This window comes from Sminthopsis crassicaudata, chromosome 3 (genome assembly GCF_048593235.1).
Source record: "Sminthopsis crassicaudata isolate SCR6 chromosome 3, ASM4859323v1, whole genome shotgun sequence".
Taxonomy (NCBI): domain Eukaryota; kingdom Metazoa; phylum Chordata; class Mammalia; order Dasyuromorphia; family Dasyuridae; genus Sminthopsis; species Sminthopsis crassicaudata.
In genome coordinates this window covers 512,739,436-512,756,351 of record NC_133619.1, presented here as the reverse complement: position 1 = coordinate 512,756,351, position 16,916 = coordinate 512,739,436, and the positions used below count along the sequence as shown (strand labels likewise).

Sequence of the window (16,916 nt, the reverse complement as noted above, 5' to 3'; positions counted from 1 at the left end):
GAATGGCAGAGCTGGAATTAGAAGCTAGATTTCCCTCCTAAGCCAGGGCTATTTCCCACTATTTTTAGTAAAAAATAAATAAATAAATAAACAGAGGAAGATATAGTATGGAAGGTTGGGCCAGCATCTTCTCAGAGCTGAGGGGTGAAAGTGACAGCCAAACTCTGATAAGTGGAATAATGATAGACAGGGATTTTTTAAATTAGAAAATATCAAGGTTAGAAAGAATTGAAGCAATATGGGAAAGGAGAGGTCAGAAAGAATAAGCACCACTGCTCTTCTAAAGCCTTAAAATGAGAGCACTAAATGACAAAGCCTTGCAAAGCTTCTGAGTTTAAAAAACAAATCAAAGCCAGTTTGTAACCCAAGCTTTTGGTAAGAAGAGGCAGAGAAGGGTTAGTGGTAGAATCAACAAGCCTACTACATTGTGCTTAGGTGCTTCTGTTTCTTTACATTATGCTCTAAAGGATATTTTTCTTTGAGAATGATATGCAGAAATAAATCATTCATCCTGAGTTACTGATCCCCATTATTTCCAAATATAAAGGCTAATAATCTAATTCATTTCATTACCAAAAGTTCTTACAAAACAGTGGCAAGGGAATAGTTTATTCAATGATAAAAAAAAAAAAGTACACCGGAGAAGGCATCAGGAGATAGAGATTCCAGATGGACTCTGTCACTTATTTAGTATGACTTTGGGCCAAAGTGCTTGACCTGAAATCAAAAGAACTGGGTGCACAAAGGAAAGTCGGGAACCATATGAACACAATTACAAAACACTTTCCACACAAATAAAGTCAGATGTAATAAGTTGGAAAAATATCAAGTGGTAATCAGTAGGCCAAGTGAATGTAATAAAAATGACAATACTATGCCTATTTAGTGTCATACCAATCAAACTCCCAAGAATTTATTTTACAGATCTAGAAAAAATAACAAAGTTCATCTGGAAGAACAAAAGATCAAGAATTTCAAGGGAATTAATGAAAAAAATGCAAATGAAGATGACTTAGCTGTACCTGACCTAAAACTATATTACAAAGCAGCAGTCACCAAAACCATTTGGTACTGGCTAAGAAATAGAGCAGTCGATTGGTGGAAGAGGTTAAGTTCATAGGACAAAATAGGTAACTAGTGTTTGGTAAATCCAAAGACTCCAGAGTTTGGAATAAGAACTCACTATTTGACAAAAACTTCTGGGAAAATTGGAAACTAGTATGACAGAAACTAGATATGACTCACACCTAATACCATATACCAAGATAAGCTTGAAATGGGTTCATGATTTAGACATAAAGAATATAAGCAAATTACAAGAACAAAAGATAGTTTACCTCTCAGATCTGTGGAGAAGGAAGGAATTTGTGGCCAAAGAACTGATGTACATTATGGAACGCAAAATGAATAATTTTGATTATATTAAGTAAAAATTTTTTGCACAAATAAAATCAATGTAGACAAGATTAGAAGGGAAGCAATAAATTAGGAAAACATTTTTACATGTAAGGATTCTGATAAAGGCTTCATTTCTAAAATATAAAGAGAATTGACTCAATTTTATAAGAATTCAATCCATTCTGCAATTGATAAATGGTCAAAAGATATGAACAATTTTCAGATGAAGAAATTTAAAATCATTTCTAGTCATATGAGAAGGTGCTCTAAATCACTATTGATCAGAGAAATGCAAATTAAGACAACTCTGAGATACCACTACACACCTCTCAGATTGGCTAGGATGACAGGAAAAGATAGTGATGAATGTTGGAGGGGATGTGAGAAAACTGGGACACTGATGCATTGTTGGTGGAGTTGTGAATGGATCCAACCATTCTGGAGAGCAGTTTGGAGCTATACCCAAAATATTATCAAACTGTGCTTATCCTTTGATCCAGAAGTGTTTCTATTGGACTTATATCCCAAAGAGATCTTAAAAGAAGGAAAGAGACGCACATGTGCAAAAGTGTTTGTGGCAGCCCTTTTTGTAGTGGCAAGAAACTGGAAACTGAGTGGATGCCCATCAGTTGGAGAATGGATGAATAAATTATAGTATATGAATGTTATGGAAGATTGTTGTTCTATAAGAAATGACCAGCAGGATGATTTCAGAGAGGTCTGGAGAGACTTACATGAACTGATGCTGAGTGAAATGAGCAGAACCAGGAGATCATCATACATGGCAATAAAAAGACTATATACAATGATCAGTTCTGATGAATGTGACTCTTCTCAACAATGAGATGATTCCGGCTAGTTTCAATGATCTTGTGACAATAAGAACAATCTATACCCAGAGAGAGAACTGTGGGAACTTAGTGTAGATCACAACATAGCATTTTCACTCTTGTGTTGTTGTTTGCTTGAATTTTATTTTCTTTCTCATTTTTCTTTCTTTTTGATCAGATTTTTTTGTGTGTGCAGCAAGATATTTGTATAAATATGCATGCCTATATTTGATTTATATATTTTACCATGTTTAACATATATTGGATTATTTGCCATCTTGGGGTGGGTGGAGAAAGGGAGGAAATTGGAATACAAGGTTTTGTAAGGGTTAATGTTGAAAAATTATCCTTAAATATGTTTTGAAAACAAAAAGTTTCAATAAAAAAGAAAAAAATAGAAACTAGGTCTCACAGGTCAAGTGTCCTTTCCTCTATAACAGAATTAAAATGAAGGTGATAGTATCTCTGAAAGGAGTGAGGGTGATAATAGTGAAGGTGATGGTGCATGATGACAGTAGATTGTAGGTAGATATCCAATGGTAGTTACAAAAATGTTACATTATTACATGGTTAGCCACATTTTACAGATCATAGAATTATTAAGTATCCTCTATAATATTCATTATAAATAGTCACCTACCTCTGCTCTGAAGACCAGGAATATAGAATACTCCACTTTTCAATATAGTCTGAAGATTCTATTATTGGACAGATCTTTCAGAGAAATTTGTCCTTGTATTGAACTCGTGTCTGCTTCCCTGAAACTTATGCACATTTCTTCTTATCCTGCCTTCTGGAGAAGAGAGTAATAGGTCTGATGTCTCACCTACATGGAAATCCTACAAATACTTGAAGAGATTGTATTATCTACAAGTCTATTTCTTAAATTAAAAATTCCCAGATCCTTTAAATTAGTGGTGTCAAATTCAGATAGAAATGGTTGCCATTCAACTGTACATAAGCATCCCTATGGGTGTATATTGACTTAGAAAGCCACATTTATCAACAGTATTTATGTTTTATCATATTTTTGTTTATGTTGTTCAATATTTTCCAATTATATTTTAAATTAGTTTAGGCCACACTCAAGAGTATTGTGGGCTGCATATTTGACATCTCTGCTTAAAGTGATTCTTACATGGAACATTTCCATTCCTTTCACCATCTCAGTTGCCATTTTTTGCCTCAATTTATCAATTTCCTTCCTAAAGTGTAGCTGCAGAATTGAACACAATTTGTCCAGACATGGCCTGGCTCAGGCAGAACGCAGCAGGACTATGGCTTCCTTCTGTGAGGATATTCTACTTCATGTGAGATAGTTAGAGGTACTACTAATTTTTCTTTCTTTCTTGTCACATAATTAACTCATATTGAGCTTTCAGACTGGATAAAATCCTCCCATATTTTTGATAAAATTAGTATTAGACATGCACATACAAAATCAAAATGCGTATGTATTTTGTATTTGTGCAACTGAGTTTTTGAACCAAAGGGAAAACTTTATATTTACTCCTATTAAATTTCACTTTGGTAGAGACATTGTTTTAGTCTCTTGAGATCTTTTCAAATGCTAGTTGTGTCACCCACTACTAACTATTCCTTTTACTTTCATGTCATCTACCAATTTGGCTATATTCTAACTATGCCTTCATTCAAATTATTAACAAAAATGTTGGATGGAGCATAGCAAAAAAAAAAAAAAAAGAATTATACATCTATCACTAGGACCTCTCACCCAGTTAACATTAACCCATTAGTGATTAATCTTCAGGCCTAACAATCTTTGGGTTATTCAAGCAATTCTAGACTGTGCTATCATTTTAACCATAGCAGCTCTCCTTCTAATATTGTTTTTGGTGGCGGGGATTAAACCTGAGACTTCTTTTGAAATGGTATGTACTGATGATGGCAATAAAGGTGAAGATGATGCTGGTGAAGATAATATTGGCCATAATGAAAGCATGGGTGAAAATGCTCTTTCATCTGACATGTGACACTCAAAGCTGTCTGGCTTCAGTGTTTCTTTCTTGTCCTGATTATGAAATCAGTTTACAAATATCTGTGTACCAGTTTCATACCACCCGCCCACCCCTTAAGAGGCTGGAAGGATGATCAAATTCAACCAGAGGTATTTTTAACTTGACTCCCTTCCTTCCTTCCTCCTTTCCATTTTCAGCCCTGTGAGTCTGTCAGAGCCCTGCGCCACCCGAGGGAAAGGTGAAGACGAAGAGATAGAGACAGAATGTAACTGACAGTGTTTGCAGGGCAGACGTAAGCCATCACGGCAGGGAGGAGAAGCGACAGCCACTTTGATGGAAACTTCAGAGCATGGATGTTGTGGGTTTTTTTTTAAACTTTTATTAGAGAATTGGCACTTTCAGGAAAAGTGGCATATCTCACTGTATTAGGAAAAAGGACAAGAAATGGAGAGACAGAGATAGAGAGACGGCCAGAAAGAAAGACAGAGACAGAGACAGAAACAAAGAGGGAGGGAGGGAAGAAGGAAGGGGGAGAGAAAGAAAGAGAGAGGAAAAGAAAGAGGGAGGGAGAAAGGGATAGGGAGAGGGAAAGGAAGAAAGACAGAGAGAGGGAGAGGAACAGGAAAAGGGAGAAAGAGAGGGAGAGAGAGAGGGAGGGAGAGGGAGGAAAAGAGGAGGGAAAGAGGGAAAGAGAAAGAAGGAGGGAGAGAGGGAGAGAGAGAGAGGAAAAGAGGGAGAGAGAGAGGAAGCGCTGCTCTGGATGTGCAAAATCAGCTATTGATTTGAAGTACATGTATGTATACAGGTAGTGTGTCTACAGGTACATATTACATCTATCTTCAAATTTCTGTGATTGGCCAGCTTTTATTCTTTCTCTATACTATATGTTTTAAATCAGGATTCATAGATCCCTCAAAGGATTTGTGGATCAGTTTCATGGGATCTGCAATTATATCTATATCTATCTATCTATCTATCTATGAAGAAAGAAAGAACAAGAGAGAGAATGAATCTATATAGATCTAGATAAATCTATCTAGATATATTTTGCAAATATAGATATCACAGAGATATAACTATCTCATAGATAGATATCTCATATATATGTATACATACATATATATATACATATATGTGTGTGTGCATATATTCATAATCCAAACCTGTCTCAAGATCCAGACCTATATTTTCACATGCCACATCCCTTAAGAAGTCTTTAGTGAATTCCCATATTGTTTTTTAACTTATTTTTTAATTAAAAATATTTTCCCCAGTTACTTATAGAAATATTTTTTTGGCTATACAATTTTTGATATATATAATGAATCATGTTGGAAGAGAAAATTCAGAAAAAGGGGAAAAACCATGAGAAAAAAAAAAAGAAAAAAGTGAATATAGCATGTATGGATTTACATTCAGTCCTTTCTCTGAATGTGGATGGAGTTTTCCATCCAAAGTTTATTGGAATTGCCTTGGATCACTGAACCGCTAAGAACCAAGTCGGTCATAGTTTATCAATGCACAATCTTGCTGCTTCTCTGTATGATGTTTTCCTAGTTCTGTTTGTTTTGCTCAGCATCATGAACTCCCATATTATTAACACTCTTTCCCTTCTCAAACTATATTGTATGTACTTCTCAGTTTTGTGTCCTGTATCATGCTACCCTAATAAAGCCCCTTGTCTGTTTTGGGAAATACCAATAACTCATATGTTTATAATACTGTTAACAAATTATTTCCCCCTCAACAATTCCATCACAGTATATTTCTATTACTACTTAAGAGTTGGGAAATTGAGACTCAAAGAGGCTAAGTGAATGAATTCCCTCAGGTTAGACTTAGTAAGTGTCAAGAGTCAGGATTCCAACCCAAATTTCTTTTCATTCAAGTCCTCTTGGCCAGTGTCCTCCAACAACTTCCTTCTCCATAAGATGAAGTAACTCAGTGGATGCTCTCCATGGTCCCTCTCGGTGCTAAAATCCTATACTTTCCATGTTTTCAGGTTCATTTCCTTTCTATCATTCTCTGATTCACTACCTGGAGCCAGAAAGAAAATCAGCTTGGATCCATACAATCTATGGCCCTGGAGGTAAGGGCAGATTGGAGAGGAAGAGAGAGGCATAAATCAAAGACTTTATACCTGGAAGGAAGTCTATGGACTATCTAGTTCAATCTCTTTATTTTAAAGTAGGGGAAACTGAGACTCTGCGAGGGGATGTGGCAAGTAGAAGTAGAATTCATGCCAGGATTTTTGAATTTCAAGTTCCATTGGGATCCTCTGATTCTAGAGCCAATGCTTTTTTCTAGTAGAACATGTTGTCTTTCTACTGAGTTTATTTGGCAAGGGAAAAAGAAGACTGGCAAGAGAGAATCAATAACCTTCATTGATGATTATTAGCAGTTTAGTTTCTGCTCTGTTACTAATTTCCTGTTTAAGTCTGGTTCATGTCTTGTTTCTTCTTAGGACCTCAGGTTCCTATTCTGTAAAATAAGGAGATTGGATCAGAAGATCTTGAAGTTTTCTACAACTTGAGAATCTATATACCTATTAGTATTGAAAGGAAAAAAAAAACTCCCAAAGTTTCAAGTGTCAAAAGGAAAAACGGCAAATGCTTCCAAGATAAATCATGAAACTTTAGTAGCCTAGAAAAGGGAGTTCAGAGGATGTTAGAGGTTCAATTTCCTTCCCTTTATATTTCTATAATCATTTTGATAAGAGGTCAGTCAGTCTTTGAATGTCTTCAGTCGCAAAGGAATTCACTATTCTATGAAGCGACCCATTCTAACCAATGGGCAACAGCTTTATCATTTCTGGCCCCAGTTCTACCTCTTGTACAGGAATATTAATAATGTAGTCTCATTGATGAGCTATTGCACAATCACAATAGTTTTCAGATGCCTCCATTTCCCTCCATTGGAATCATTTTGTCTGTATCAGCAAAATTTTCTTCTTTAGAATTATTCATTTCTCTTGGAGCCATTCCTTTATAAATTCTCAGCCTTATAATTCCATTCTTCTTCTTTTTTTTTTTTTTTAACTCTTTGATACTCATTTTCCTAAAATATTTCTATAAGAGTACAGGTTTTACTTTGCCTAGTTTTCTTTACCTTAATTTATCAAGAGATAAATTAACAGGATTGTTTCTTTCTGGAGTTCTATAATTTCTTCTTATTTAACAAGCTCTCTGTTGATCAAAAACTATCAAATATAAGTTTTCTGTTTTTTTTCTACTTCTGAGAAATAAAACAATGATTAAGAAAAACTGAAAATTTATCAGATTCTCTGATTTTAGTAGAGAGACTTCTAGAACATATCTGGATGACTGAAGTTGATAATGACTACTACTTCCTAACTGAGCTAATTTGTACTTTTTGTAGAATTTTATCATCAATTTCTTCCATCTGTCCAGAGGATCTGTAGTACAGTTTATGATATTTCTTCTGTTTCTCTTTCCTTTGATTCCAACACAAATATTCTCACTCGTGATTTTTCATTTTTGCTGTTGTTCAGGTGTTTTTCCAGTTATGCCTGACTCTTTATGATCCCATGTGGTGCTTGGCAAAGATACTGAAGTGGCTTGCCATTTTCTTCTCCAGTTCATTTTGCAGATGAGAAACTGAGGCAGCATTAAGTGACTTTTCCAAGGTCATACAACTGATAAGTGTCTGAGATTGGATTTAAACTCAGGAAGATGGGTACTCTATCCACTATACCACCTAACTCTTTCTCATTTAGGTTCATGGATTTCCATGAGATTAGATATCATCTTCACATGAAGTCCTACTCCACTTCTTTTATATCTTTTATGAATAAGATGTACTCTTTAATCATTGTATTGTTGTCATGAATATCCCAGGTGAATATTGAAAACAAGAAACTAGATCCAATCTTTCCTAGAGAAGAAAGGGAAAGTATTTATAAAAAGCAATCTGTTTGAAAAAGACAGGGATAAAAATATAAAGGTACTGTTGTCTCTGGACCTTAGCCAGCAGAACTAACAATAAAATATATTATTTTTAAAAATTAATAAGCCTACTTAGTAGGTATTGTAGTTTTGCAGTTTTGAAGGACAAGGGGTCAAGTTAATTATGGCTGGAGTGAGTAAGGTCTAGGCAGGGGCTTTAGATTATAAAATTAGAAAAATTTGAGTATCCTTTATTTCATGGTCCTGTGTCTATAACAAAAGTATCTAGAAGAAATACTTGCTTTTTGGAAAATGGGTATGTGGACAGTGATCAGTTGTATCTTACCTAAGACAAAGAGCTGAAAATGTACTAGAAAGTCAAGCTTAGAGTTTGTTTCTATAAGAGGTAATATTTTTCCAGTTGTTTCCATTGCCAGATGTTCTGTTGTTCATCTCCATAATATCATTCCTACTTACCATGGATACAAGAGCCTGCAATAATTCAGACGAATCTCCCACCTCTTTTTATCTGATGGGCATCCCCTCACTTCCAGAATCATTCACCCTTCCAGTTTTCTTCATCTTCCTCATCCTCTATCTCCTTATTGTCACTGGCAATATTCTAATGGCTGTGATGCTGGACTCCAACCTTCACAAGCCCATGTACTTCTTCCTGACCAACCTGTCAGCACTGGCCATCCTCTATACCACAATCACCATCCCCAGGATGCTCTCCCTCTTCTTGCTAAGTGACCAAATCCTCTCCTTTCCAGCATGCTTCCTGTAGATGTATTTTTTTCCACGGCTTTGGTTGTGGGGAAGCCTTTATCCTGGTGGTCATAGCCTATGACCGCTATGAAGCTATCTGCTACCCATTGTATTATGCAGTCCGCATGACCCACAGGTCAATGCCAAGCTGGCAGCGGGTGCCTGCATCGCTGCCCTCCTGTTGCCTATTCTGGCAGTGGTCCAGTCATCCCAGACCCTGGCCCAGGTCTTCTACTGCTTCTGTGACCACCTGGCAGTGGTGTAGGCTTCTTGCTCAGACCCCACCTTCCAGACATTCCTGGGGTTCTGCTGTGCCCACACCTGGTGTTGGTGGTCCTCTCCTATGTTCGAATTCTCATCTCCATTCAGAAGATCAGCTCAAAAGAGGGCCAGGCCAAAGCCTTCTTCACCTGCACATCCCATCTCCTTGTTGTTGGCACCTACTATACATCCATTGCTGTGGCCTATGTGGCCTACAGGGCTGACCTTCCTGTGGACTTCCACATCATGGGGAATGTGGTATATGCCATCTCCTCTCCTGTGGTGACCTCCCTCATCTACACTCTGAGGAACAAGGATGTCAAAGCAGCCATCATCAAAATCATGATTCTCTGAGAAAAAAGACTGTGAGCTTCCTATCAGCTGCATCTACTTCTCCCCATGCCATCCCACTGGCTGTTTTATCACCTAGGAATCAATCATACCTGGCTGACAAGGAAAGCCATTTGAGTGTTCCACTGGGTGTTAGTTCTCTCCCTAATTTGCACCACATCTACCTCCTGCCTTTGCAATTCTAAAGATGTTAAGATGAACAGAGTAAACTGGTGTTATATTGTGATTCACATGCAGACAAGAATCCTAAGTCCTTTTTATTATGTTAGGCTCTTAGGGTAAAGGGACTCCAGAAATCATCTATTATGGCAATGCTTTCCCAAATCAGCAACTATCATGATAACATGGAACCACTAGGCCTACTCCTTTTCAAGATATCTTCTAGTATCTGTTTGAATGCTTCTTTTATTGGAAAGCTTACTTTCCATTTCATTTTTGAATAGCCCCAATCATTAAAAAATTCATTTTTATGCAATCCCCAAGTCAGCCACCTCAATTCACAAGCAAAGATCTTAGAGAACATCTTGTTTAGGGGTTCTTAACATGAGGAATATTTAATAAATTTGGATGGGAAAAATTACATCTTTATTTTTTTAATCCCTCATTGAAATTCAATATTTCCTTCAATTTTGGATTTTGTCAGTAAACATGATTCTGAGAAGAGATGTACTGGTTTTCCAAACTGCCAAGACATGACACAGAAAAGCTTAAGAACCCCTAATCTAGTACAATTCTGTTATTTTAAGATCAGGCAAGGTGGCAAAAGGAAAAATATGCTGATTTTGGTGTGTCAGAAAATCTGAATTCAAATCCTGGGCCTTTGGAATGATGATTCATGCTGTCCAATCCTTGAAAGTGAAGTGATACATTCAAAATGCAGAATTATTTTTGGCCATGGCCAATACAGGAAAACTATGCTTATTTATTACAAGTTTTTTTTTTTCCAATGGAGGGTGGGTGGGTAGGGAAGACATAGCGTTAAGAAAATAAATGCTTATTAAATCCTAGTTATATGAAATCTCAAGTCAGTCATCTCTCTACAGACTTTAGTTTCCTTTTTTATAAAAAGGAGATAACACTTACACTCCCTCCCTGAGTGGAAAGCACTTGTTGAAGTGGCAAATACCATAGAAATATGAACTACTGTTTCACAATGATGTAATGTAGGTGAACAGATTTGTCTAAAGTCACACAGTTAATTTCAGAGCTAAGACTTGAACTCGCATCATCTAGCTCTTTTCATTGCATCACAGAGGATAACTGCTTCTGATTGTTTGTGCTAAGGGGTACAGGATGCAGCACATTGGAGTAACTAAGTTTCAAATGCAAAGCCATCTGAACATGAATCAGACATCGGTACTGACCGATAGGCCACAGCAACACTCAGCCTTCCCAAAAGCAGACCTCCTAAACCAGCATTTCCTCATAGACTGTCATCTGATGATGTTTCCTTGGCAGGTACCACATCAGTGCAGGGGCAAAAGCACCAGACTTAACAGTAGCAGTACTCAGGACAAATCCCAACTCTTGTCACTGCTCTGCTGAAGTCACTCCCTTTCTCCAAGCCTTTGTTTCCTCCTCTAAAAAATGGGGATAAAAACCCCCAACCTGCCAACTCCAAAGAGATTAAAGAAGGTCATGATTTTTAAATTGCTTTAGGGTATAGTGAAAATGGTTCTAAACTTGGCATGGGGAAATTCCTGGTCCCTAAAATTCCTTGCTACATGACCTTGAGATGTTGTTCCTCTGGGTCTCAGTTTCTTAATCTTTAAAGTGGAGAGATGGAAGACTACATACACTCCTTGTTTTACAATATTAGTGTAGACTTCTCATTTTTAATAAGATTTATTATTAGTGAAGAACTTTGTATACCACCAAGATCCCTGCTCATAAAAGGCATGGAATAAATGATTAATAAACTGAACTATACTGAATTTCATCATTAAGTCCACAAATGTCTGTCTGTCCTTGTACCTTCAGCTCTCCTCTATTAATAACAGTAACATAAATTTTAGACTCATTTAAGGTTATAGAATTCTTAAACATTGGACGTGAAACTCAAACTCAATTTTTGAAGGCTCAAAACATTGTGGATGGTAGTTATTGCCAGAGTTTGCCCTCTATTGGTCCAAGGTCAATTCTATTCCATGACAGACATAGATTAAAGATGGTAACGATCATCATCAATGCTTTTTCTAAGACCATGAAGCACACCAGCCAACAAGAAATTGTTGCACATCAGTTGATTTATTTTGCTAAAACTGAGCCTGGACTAAGGATGAATTTTAACCATTTATTCTCTTCTTCTTGACCTTGTTACAACATATCTCTATTTCACCTTCTGCCAACAAATTCCTATCAACAAGAGCAGACACAAATCACTTTAGTTTTATCATTGGGATGATGCATTGAAATTCAGGTCGGTTTCCCATGTTCTCCAGAACTGCAATATTAACCACCAAAAACCTGAGATCAGGCTTTTTCCATTTCCATGGCTCCAAAAGATGTGTAAAATAAAAATTTTCTTGATAATGTCTAGCTGTCTACTGATTTTTCTCCTTTTTTGCATACTGGTAATAACAATTATCACTATAATAATGACAGCACTAAGAAGCAGCCCTGGCATAATTGATAGAGAGCTGGTTTTGCCTTTGAGATATACTGATTTTATGGGCCCTTGGACACAGAATTTCTCAGCATTTTAGACAACTCTCTAAAAGTATACATTGAAAAAAAAGTGTTTACCTACATTGCTTGAGGAAGTTTCCAAAACTGGAAGTTCACTATATCAATAAGTCACATTTTCTATTATTATCTCTAACAAAAACATTTCTATGGGATTTTACAGTTGCAAAGCACTTCACATATTAGTAGGTTAGATCCTTACACCACACTTGTGAAGCAACTAGGGAGAGGGTTATAAACTCCATTATATAGCCAAGGAAACTGAGGGCTAGAGAGAGAAAGGGAGGGGAAAAGATTTGTCTAAGGTCATGCAATCATAAGTGGCTTGCCTGGTCTCTGACCTAACCTATACCTGGCAAGAAATTGGCAATCATGTACTGGCCTGAAGCTATGTCTTTGACTGCACGAAGGTTAAGAAATATCTGGAATCATTCCCAGGATACACTTAAGGGGAATTCTGTAGGGAAATTTGCTTTAGGTCAATTCCAGCTAAGGATTTCCAGTTCCCTTTTTTACCCACATAGATTATCCTCTAAGTTTTATTGTTTAGATTGTTGCTTACCTAGGCTCTTATTCACTTCCCCTTTTCTATACTGAATATCTACTGTTTTGAGGTAGAAAGAGCATTAATATTTGGGTGGGACACTCTAGTTCTGACCAACATAAACTGTGTGACATTATCTATATCACTTAATGTCTGCACAATTGTCTGTTTCAGCTGTAAAATGAATGGAGAAGGCACATATAATGATCTTTAAGGTCACTTCTAAATCTGAAAGAGTCTATTTCTTAGGAAAGTATTTTATAAACCTCTACCATAAAATGTGAGTTATTTTTTTTTATCATTACTCTACACTTAGCTTTGATTGGTTAGTTCCATGTAACAGGGCCAATATCTACCAGAGATCCCTCTTTCTCACCATCCCAACATAGGCTAAGAAATGGCATCAAAACCAAGAAGAAAGTGACCTAGTTGTCAGTCAAGTTTCAAGCTATGCCTCCCTTGATACAGCTTCTTGATGATTTTTGCCTATGTAGATGTGACTTCTTAGTCACCAAAGGGTATAAAAGGTTCCCATGAGACACCACTCTCTGATCTACCTAAAAGGTTCTATATGAAGCTGAGGACCCTCTATCTGTAGAAGCTAAGTCCCATTATATCCCTGCTGCAAATCCCTGCTAATGTTGGGCTAAAAAGCACTCCTTTTGCTAAGTGTTTAATGACTTACAAATACTTCAATTCATCACAACATCAAAGTTGAACTAACAGGGTGCTTGCCTCATACTGAGAGCCCCTGGGAATGAACCCCATTTGGCTCTTAATGTCACCGGTAATGCTTGGTACGGAGGATTCCCTTACTTCTCCCAGAATCTGTTGGAGTCAAAATAAATGTTTTCTTCCTTTTTCTTGGTTCATCTGATGTAAATCTTCAATATTTCTACACTTGAAAAGATTAATGATGTTTTTTTGTTTTGTTTTGTTTTTTTTGTTTGTTTGTTTGTTTGTTTTGGCCAGGAATCCTCCCTTCATTTAAATTCTAACTTCTTCCCATTCTAGACATATATCTTTTTTCTTTTTTATTGAAGTTTTTTTTTAATTTTCAAAACATATGCAAAGATGATTTTTCAACATTGACCCTTGAAAAACCTTATGATTCAATTTTTCCTCCTTCCCTCCATTCCCTCCCCTAGATGACAAGTAATCCAATATATGTTAAATCCAATATAGGCAGCATATCTATACAATTATCTTGCTACACAAGAAAAATCAGATCAAAAAGGGAAAAATGTGAAAGAAAATAAAGTTCAAGCAAATCACAACAAAAAGAGTGAAAATTTTATTTTGTGAACCATATTCAGTTCTCACAGTTCTCTCTTTGGGTGTAGATGGCTCTCTTCATCACAAGATCATTGGGACTGACCTGAATCATCTCATTGTTGAAAAGAACCATGTCCATCAGAATCGATTGTCATATAATCTTGTTGATCTTCTGGTTCTGCTCATTTCACTCAGCATCAGTTCATGTAAGTCTCTCCAGGACTCTTTGAAATCATCCTACTGGTCATTTCTTATAGAACAATAATATTCCATAACATTCATATACCCTAACTTATTCAGCCATTCTTCATCTGATAGGCATCCATTCAATTTCCATTTTCTTACCACTACAAAGAGGTCTGCCACAAACATTTTTATACATATGGGTCCCTTTCCCTCCCTTAAGATTTCTTTGGGATATAAGCCCAGTAGAAACACTGCTGGATCAAAGGTTTTGATAATATTTTGAGTATAGTACAAATTGTTCTCCAGAATGATTGGATCAGTTCACAACTGCACCAGCAATGTATTAGTGTTCCAGTTTTCCCACATCCTCTCCAACATTTGTCATTATCTTTTCCTATTATTTTAGCCAACCTGACAGGTGGGTAGTGGTATCTTAGTTGTCTTAATTTGCATTTCTCTGATCAATAGTGATTTAGAGCACCTTTTCATACAGACATATATCTTGACTCAGGGATTCTTAATCTGGATTCCATACAATAGATTTCATGGAGGTCTGAGAAGTTATTTTTTAAAACATATTTTGATAACTTCATTTTGTAATACTTGGTTTCTTTAGGAATCTTATGGATTTTATTTTGTAAAATTAAAAACATTGTTCTGAAAAAGAGTTCATAAGTTTTACTCAATTGCCTAGACGTTTTGAACATAGAACACAGAAAATTAGTGTTGTAAAGGACTTTAGCTGAGAGAAGACGGAATGTCAAAGGTGGAAGTGACCTTAGAAACATTAGATCTGAAGAGACTTGAATCATCATGTAATAATTACCCACATTTATATTGTGCTTAAATGTTTGCCAAGCGTTTTACAAATATTTCATTTGGTCCTGAAAACAATCTTGTGAGGTATGTGCTATGATTACCTCCATCTTACTACTGAGGAAACTGAAAGTAAGAGAAGCAGTGATTTGACCAGGGTCACACAATAAATAAGGTCTGGAGCTGGTTTTGAACTCAAGTTTTTCTCCCTCCAATTCTGGTACTCTGTTCACCACTATTCATGCCTTGAACTGTCATGGATAGTCAGGGAATTGACTGGTTTTTAAATTAGGATAGGAAAGAGAACATAGAGATCACTTAGTCCAACTCATTCATTTAATAGATAAGGAAATTGAGTTCCAAGAGAAGAAGTTACTTACTCCCAGGTAGTAATTTAAAAAAAAAATCCTTAGATTTAAATCTACGACCTCTGAATCTAGTGACCTTTTCTCTAACCCATACTGTTTTCTCATCTAGTTACAGAGGCTGGTTCAGCTTCCTAAGCTTACCAACTGACTCTGGACTGGTTTTATAATGTATCTATTACCATCATTCTCTAGCAGAAAAGATTCTATGTATAAGGCTTAATGCACTTTTATAATGTAATATTTTGTTCATAACAATCATCAATCTTACTACTTTATCCCTTTACTAGGTTGTAAGCACCATAAGGGAAAGGATTATATCTTGTCTAAACTTTACATATTCCCTCAGTATCCAGCATATAATAGGTATGTAATAAATATTTACTACTAAATGAATTAATGAATGAATGAGAAAGTTTCCATCTAGGAAAGTATCATTTCTTCAATTTCATCAGTTTCATCATATCTTGCTCCTCCTCTCAGTAAAATGTAAGCTTCTTTTGGCCAGTGATTATTTATATTCACAAGTTCTACTGAAACCAAGTAGGTGTTAACAAAGGCTTGTGGAGTTGTTTAGAATTATTATTACTAATACTAAGAATACTACTACTAATTACTACTATAAATAACAATTACCAGTAACAATAAATATTACTATTAATAATTACTACTACTAATAATAATGGCAAAATAATAATCCCTTGCATATTCAGGGCACTTTGCAATTTGAAAAAGAATTTATAGTTTTTAAACATTTTCTAACTACTCTCCTGATTTCAAAGTGTTTTATTATTTTAAATAGCTCTATCATTTACACAAACACTTTACGGGTACTGTAGCCCTATATAGGTTTCAAAGAACTTTATTATTTAGAAAACACTTTTATATCAATTCTAACTTGAGAATCACAGTGTAGGAATCAGAATCTCAGAACTGAGGAGAGACCCCATTGGTCATATAAATTAAGCCCAACTTGAAGCAAGAATTCTAACTATCATATCTTCAATGTGTTGTCAGTCATCCAGACTCTGATTAACTATCTTCAGTGATGAAAAACTCAACTCCTCCCCTAAAATAGCCCATTTAACTTTTGAAAACCTCTAATTGTTAGGAAGGATTTCCTTAATTGAGCCAAAATCTTTTTCAAAAAAATCTTCATACACATGTACATTCACATGCGCAGATGTGTGTGCGCATACACACACATACACACACACTCCTATTATTGTTGGCTAACTCTCTCTAGGGCCAAATAGAACAATTCTATACTCTCTTCCCTATGATAGCTCTTCTTCAGGTTAATAATCTTCTTCAGTTCCTTCATTCAATTATAATACAATATTCCAGTTCAACCCCTGGATTCTTTTTACTTTGTTAACATTGGTTATCTATCTATATAAAACAGACAAGGCAGAAATCATTATCCCTATTCTACACATGAGTATGGGTTTCAAAATAGTGACTTTTTCAAGATCACAGTGCTTACAAGCAGAAAAATTGTGACTCAAGTATTCTCACCTCAAATTGATCACCAATATACTGTATTACAAGAC

The 16,916-nt window shown here is 36.0% G+C and overlaps 1 long non-coding RNA gene and 1 pseudogene across 1 annotated transcript in view; one reads left to right on the top strand and one right to left on the bottom strand.

Annotated features, from left to right (window-relative positions):
- The window catches only part of LOC141559775 (uncharacterized), a 90,471-nt gene that overhangs the window by 31,410 nt on the left and 42,145 nt on the right, over positions 1 to 16,916 (bottom strand). The gene's annotated exons all lie outside the window — the stretch shown is intronic.
- Positions 8,591 to 9,495, top strand: LOC141559709 (olfactory receptor 2AT4-like; annotated as a pseudogene).